This window comes from Hypomesus nipponensis, chromosome 20, assembly GCF_054491055.1.
Source record: "Hypomesus nipponensis isolate SF chromosome 20, ASM5449105v1, whole genome shotgun sequence".
Taxonomy (NCBI): Eukaryota; Metazoa; Chordata; class Actinopteri; order Osmeriformes; family Osmeridae; genus Hypomesus; species Hypomesus nipponensis.
This window is the reverse complement of record NC_140380.1, coordinates 10347501-10355000: the sequence shown is the minus strand read 5'-3', so window position 1 is coordinate 10355000 and position 7500 is coordinate 10347501.

Sequence of the window (7500 nt, the reverse complement as noted above, 5' to 3'; positions counted from 1 at the left end):
GTGGTTCCGACTCCATGTTCAGCATTGCCATGGCGTTTTGAGTTCATCTGGGGGGAAGTCTGTGTTTGTTCTCTTCCTGGAGATACATTTTAAAATTTCATGGATAGATTCAAAAACATATCATGATAGAACCACAAGACTGTAAGTCAACATTTCTTTAAGAAAAAAAAAAAGGAAAAAATAAGATAGCTGTTTTGTTAATTTTGCGTTAGCTTAGTTTGTGTTAGTTTAGTTAGTTTGCGTTAGTTTGTTCATAACAATTATCCTGGATGGTTCATGCTGTTGTCAAGGGAAACCAGAGCTGCAGTCATTACCCTGGAATTCAATAAAAGCAGAGGCAAAAAACCTGTCATATACTTAAAAACTTTGTCTTATATTCTGCATTCCCTATCATGAATACAAGACAAATTCAAGGAGAAGATTGGAGTCTGGAACGTTCTAGAATCCTACACTGGAGGGCTCAAGGGGTTGGGGGGGGGCCCGGGGGAGGGGGTGTGGCTAGGGGCAGGTCTGGGCCCTGCGTCTGCCTGTGACATGTACAGGACAGTGAGTAAACCTCCCTGACGTGACCAGACCACCACGGCAGCAGAGAACTGACCAACTACAGGAGGGGCTCGTCAGCTCGGTGTGGTCGCTAAACAGATAGCAGCATGGGGATGCGTTAAATAAAGACAAGGATGAGAGGGAGGAGGGGAAGGAGCCACACCAGAGAGAAGAAGAGAGACAAGAGAAGAAGAGAGGCAGAGAAGAAGAGATAACAGAGAAGAAGTGATAACAGAGAAGAAGAGATAACAGAGGAGAGTTATACATAGAGGAGGAGGTATTGGCAGCCAGACCTCCCAGCTGGTTCCCAACACCTGGAAGGACCTCGTTAGAGCCAGCCGTCTGTCTGATTCATGATCTGTCTGTCTGTCTGTCTGTCTGTCTGTGCAGGGCCTCCACTGTACTGGCGTTGGTAACGGTTAACTTTCAGAGGGATCACAGGTTTCACTGTTGCTGAGAGGCAGAGGGGGTTCTGGGAGATGATGTAACACCTCGTTGTTGTGTTGTCTGATGCTAGTCCTTGAAATTAACACAACACTTTTTCCGCTCAGGAAGTTTGTTGTTGAACAGTTAAAACGTGGATTTATGCTGAGTAACTGGGAATAGGTTGAACAGGAAGACAGAGCCTGACTGGAATAGCATAGCTGGGCTTGGTGATGGACGAAAGGTCACAGTTTTACCCACAATAACAAGTAAAAAAAGAAATATAAAAAACACGATCTTAAATTGGCAATCGACAAACCTTGACGACAATCTAGTTGTTGATGTTGAGACGGAACCATCAACTGCCAACGTCAGGATGCTGGTGTTGACATCCGCACATCCCAGCGAGATCACTACTTCCTGTTGTGAGACAGAGGGATGCCAAGTTCTGTCTTACAAGCTGACTGACACCCAAATGTCCTCCTTTGTTTACCGAGCAACACAGGAGAGAAATGTGTGTGTCAGTGGTGAGGGTTGGTGGTGGGGTTATCATGGAGATACAGTAGCACAACACAAACCCTGTCACACACACAGCAATGCCCCCCCCCCCCCACCACCCCAAACATACATACAGTACCACCTACACACACACACACACACACACACAGACAGACAAACACCCTACCACTTACACTCACACACCAGGCTGCTTTCTGCATCTCCAGTGTGTGAATCTCAGCTAATTAAAAGAGTGGGCTTCTCACCGGAGGGGTTAACAACACATCAGGGTGTTTAATTAGACTCAAAAGAGGGAACACTGTGTGTGTGTGTGTGTTGATAGAAAGAGAGAGGAATAGAGACAGAAGGAGAAACATGGAGGTAGAGAGAGGATGTGAGGCAAACAGTTGGAGTGAAAGAGAGGAGAGGAGAGAGAGAGTAGGAGTGATTCAACCATGTGTTAGGTGTGTGTGAGTGTGTGTGTGTATGTGTGTGTGTGTGAGTGTGCTTTACTTGGTTGTTGTTTCCCAGGAGACCATCTCTCTGTTGATCTGAGCTTGATGGTCGTTTGTTACAGACCATAACTGTGCGATTGTTTTCTTGTCAAACTTATGGCATGATAAACTAGCTGCCAATGACGACAAAGTATATCACTCACACACACCATGAACACACACACTTACAACCTGCAAACACACCTACCACACAATCAACCACCTACCACACAATCAACCACCTACCACACAATCACACACATACCACACAAATCACTCACACACACACACCTACCACTCACACACACACACCTACCACACACACACACCTACCACTCACACACACACCTACCACACACACACACACACCTACCACACACACACACACACCTACCACACACACACACACACCTACCACACACACACACCTGCCATCGTTCCCTCTCCTGTATCACTTTATTTGTTTTGTCACGAAAGCAAATTCCTGAAAATTGACACTTGCCGTAACGAGCATCTGTCTTCGCCATCTGCGCGATATGCAAATCGTGCAGACTGAATATTCAGCTCAGAGCCGCTCTGGAGGCGTGAATCCTCGAGCTCGCTCTGCGGACGGTCTCCTGGAGGGACGGCCAGGGAGACGGCCAGGGGGGAGGCCAGGGGGACAGCCTCCTTCAGGGACGGCCAGGGAGACGGCCAGGGGGGAGGCCAGGGGGGAGGCCAGGGGGACAGCCTCCTTGAGGGACGGCCTCCTTGAGGGACGGCCTCCTTGAGGGACAGCCTCCTTGAGGGACGGCCTCCTTGAGGGACGGCCTCCTTGAGGGACGGCCTCCTTCAGGGACGGCCTCCTTCAGGGACGGCCAGGGGGGAGGCCAGGGGGACGGCCAGGGGAGCGGCATGTGCTGAAACCAAAGCTCTGCTAATCTGAAACCATGCATGAGAGAAGTACACGTATCTACTTGTCCTTCGTTTCAGATTAAACTTGATCCTCTCTCTCTCTTTTACTCCTATTTCTCTCTCTATGTCCCTCTATGTCTCTCTCTCTCTCTCTCTCTCTCTCTCTACCTTTCCATCTCTGCTTGTCTCACTCAAACTCCCTGCCCTTCCCCTCCTCCTCCTCGCTCCTCCTTTCCTCATCCTCTGTTTCTGTGCACCCTCTCCTCTCCTCCAGATCTCAGGACTGATTCAGGAGGATGATCACTGCTGGTCAGGATGGCTGGGGTGTGTGTGGGTGTGTGTGAGACCTGCCTCCTGTCTCCCCAGGCCTGGTCTGCAGGTCCAGGCGTCTTTGAGGGGGCAGAGCCGGTTCCAGCCGGCTGTGCCGTAACTGGCGGCTGGCCTGCTGCTCTGACGAGGATGAGGGAGTTACGATGACGGCTCCACTGTCACACCATCAGGACCTGTCACTACCTGGTTTCGGTCACAAGCGTAGGCACACACACACAGGATTATGCACACACACACACACACACATACGCAAAGACACACATGCACAAACACGGCTCCAGAGTAATTCACCACACAGACTGACAGACACACACACACGCCCCTCTGAGCTGTGGATGGAGGCAGAGCGTGACGGGGAACACAAGCAGCTGGTGGAGAAACGCTCGATCTGGCTTCCTGTCCCATGGCACACACACACACACAGACGCACACATACTCTCACACATACACACTCACTACACAGACACACATACAAACTCATACATATGCACACACCCATATACACATGTATGTATGTACACACACACACACACACCACAGCTCAACATACAGGGTAAACAGACAGAACACACCAAAACAAGCTGTCAGAAGTCTCCGGTCAGTAGGACTCCATCATCTTTTAACAAGAAGCTTTCCCTCTCAGAGCCCAGAACTAGTGTTCACATCAGACCATGCACAGCCGTCACCCCACCACCACCACCAAAACAACACATTGAAAATCTAATATCACATAATGAGGTGAAGTTCAAAACAGACTCATCGCTGATCTATGGTCAGCGCCTCCGAGTGGGAGATGAAAGGCTGGCCCGAGGAGGGCTATTCACAGGGATATTATTCACCCGTTTAAATGTTTAAAGTGTTGAATAAAGATGAAGACTGCAGTCAAACGTTGGAGGTCCGAGTCACGAGGCGGGGGGCGGGGGCTCCCCCTCAGAGCCGGGGGGGTTACGGGAGTCATAGGTCCCCCTCTCTGTGTTTAACAGCGTGAATGCTCAGCTGTGTTTAAACACAGGACACTATTGCCTCCGGCATCCTGAGATATTAGACAAATACCCTTGTTCCTTCCTGCAAGGCATGTTTCTAAATGTTCTCTCTCTCTCTCTCTCTCTCTCTCTCTCTCTCTCACTCCTCTCCCTCTCCCTCTCTCTGTCTCTCTCTGTCTCTCTATGTCTCTCTCTCTCTCACTCCTCTCTTCATTCATCCCTCCTCTCCCCCTCTCATCCCTCCTCTCTCCCTCCTCTCCCCCTCTCATCCCTCCTCTCTCACTCCTCTCTAAGAGAGGAGGGGAGGAGAAACTGAGAGAAGGAGGGATAGATGGAAAATGAAAGTGGACAAGAGAGAGAGAGAGAGGGCGTGGGAGAGAGGTGTCGAAGTGGTGTGAATCTCCGTGGTCTCATGGAGTGATGGTGAAATATGCATGTCATGTCCATACAATATTCAAGGCTGAACATCAGACGGCACCGCTTCCCCCATCCTACAGAGGAACAAGGAGCAGCCCTCCCCTCATCTCTCCCCCATCAAAGCTATGGACTTCCCTTCCTCCCCCCTCCCTCCCCCTTCATGTCTTCACTATCACAGAGGCTGTTTGGGGGGGGGTGGGGGGGTTGGGGGTCTTTAGTTGGAGAAGCACTGGTGTCTGTAATGGGAGAGGGAGGGTGTGGGGGGGGAGTAGGGGGTGTGATTCTGTGTGTGTGTGTGTGTTGGGGTTTGGAGTGTCTGTGTGTGTCGGGCGAAGATGTGTGTGTGTGAGCATGTGACTGTGTATGGATGAGTATGTGTGTGTGTTCATGTATAGTCTGGGGGGGGGGGTTTAAACCATCCTCTGTCTCCACATCACATCGTAAGTCAGGGTGTGACTAGACAAAGGGCAGCTCGAATCAAGCACACCCCAACTATCCCCCCGCTGCTAATGCTAATACTTGCATTTGATCTTCGTCTGAGAGGCTAGAAATGATCCAGCCAAGCAAGGAGCTTTGAGCAGGCGTGACTGGAGCAACAGACTCCACGTAACCCAGATTAATTTAATATAATCTCACAATGTCTGAAGGATCTCACAGTGGATTGTAACAGCTTTTATAATCTTAGTTGAAGTGACAAAACAACTCTGGAAAGAACCGTGGCTTCAACTTGAACTGGGTTGTGTGTGTGTGTGTGTGTGTGTGTGTTTGTGTGTTTGTGTGTGTGTGTATAGCCCCCTGTTCCCTACATTTGCATTTAGATTTATAAATGCCTCCAGTCTAGAATTCAAGTGTCTCTCTGTCTAATGTTGCTTTACTGCTAAGATACACACATACACATTCCTACTTTACTCTTCAGCACCCTAAGACTCAGATGACGGCTTACACCGCTGAAAACACTCCCTCCCTCCCTCTCCGTCCTTGCCTCCCTCTCTCTCCTCCCTCCATCTCCCCTCCATCCACCTCTTCCATCCCTCCCTCCATCCATCTCCTCCTTGCACTCCACCACCTCCTCCATCCCTTCTTTCAGCTACTCCACCTCTCTACCTCCCTCTCTTTCCCTCGCTGTCTGTGCAGCATACCATCGCCAGGCAACCATCCATCAAGGACCGACAGAGCCAACCAGGTAGTAACATTAGGGCTGGGTCTGTGCCTAGTTGTGTGTGTGTGTGTGTGGGTTGGTGTGTGTGTGTGTGTTTGTGAATCTATCCCTGGCATTGTGTGTGTGTGTGTGTGGGGGGGGGGGGGGGTAGTGGTGAAGGTTCTCTCCTGCTTCTGTAGAGGGTCTGGAAACATCTTCATCATGACATAGCTGCAGATCACACACATTCCCTCTCTCACCCTCTCCCTCTCTCCCTCACACTCTCTCCCTCTCTCCGTCTCTCCCTCACACTCTCTCTCTCCCTCTCTCCCTCTCTCCCACACTCTTTCTCTCTCTCCCTCTCCCTCTCTCACTCACACTCACTCACTCTCTCCCTCTCCCTCTCTCCCTCTCTCCCTCTCTCCCTCCCTCCCTCCCTCCCTCTCTCCCTCTCCCTCTCTCTCTCTCTCTCTCTCTCTCTCTCTCTCTCTCTCTCTCTCTCTCTCTCTCTCTCTCTCTCTCTCCCTCTCTCCCTCTCTCCCTCTCTCCCTCACACTCTCTCTCTCACACTCTCTCTCTCTCTCTCCCTCTCTCCCACACACTCACTCTCTCCCTCTCTCCCTCACACTCGCTCTCTCTCTCCCTCTCTTTTGGCCCAGTCACAGCAGAGTACAGCTCATCTCTCTTTGGTAGCTGCAGTTGTTTGTTGAGAGTCTTGACTTGTGTACTCTGACACACCTGCTGTTGAACACAGGGCTGTTCCAGACTCACACACATAAAACACACAAGCATGCACACAAACATACAGAGAGAGAGAGAGAGAGAGAGAGAGAGAGTTACCTTCTAAATGAAAAATACAAGATTAAACTTTCAGGGTGCTGTTTGGTGGGGCCTGGTGGGGTGGGGGCCGGGGGGGGGGGGGGCTGGGGGGTTGGAGGCCTGGGGGGGGGTGGGAGCCTGGGGGCCTGGAGGGGGAGCAAAGGGAGGGGGGAGCAAGGGAGAGGAGGGGCTTATTTAGTCCTACTGCTATTCCACCTCCTCTTCCTCCTCTTCATCCTTTCCTCCCTCCTTCTACGCATCCTCTTCTTCCTCTCTCCCCCCCCCCATCTCCATGGCTGGCCCACACACCTGTCACTCGCCGCTACGGCAACAGAGGAGACAGCAAACGGCTGGAGACAATTATCCAACCGCCGTCATCTCAATTACTGTTGATGGTTTAATCACAGCCTTCATATCTGTACCTCGCTCGGTCTCTCTCTCTCTCCCCCTTTGTCTCTACTCTATCCTCTCTCTTCTCCTCTCTCTCTTTCTCTCTGTGGATCCGACTGCCTGTCTCACTCTGAATCCTGTCGTCTCTGAGAAGAAATGACAAGAATGAGGGTGGGATGGAGGAGAGGAGAGTAGGGAGGGGAGGAGGAGTGGAAAGGAGGGGGAGGAGAGGAGGGGGGAGAGGAGAGGAAGCAGTCAAAGCAGAAGACTCTTATCTCGACATCAGCTCCTGACATGCAGCAGCTGTTTGTGAACGTGAACATCCCTCCCTCCCTTCATCGTCCTCTCTTCTCTCATCTTCCTTCTCTCTCTCCGTTGTCTCATTAGAACCACATCAACACCCCTGGCAGAATCACCTGTCACACCGCTCTCCCTCTCTCCCTCTCTCCCTCCATCCCTCCATCCCACCATCCCTCCATCCCTCCATCCCTCCCTCCCTCTCTCCCTCTCTCCCTCCCTCCCTCCCTTGTTCCCTTCCACCCTGCTTCCTCGTGCCTCCCGCCTCCTCAGC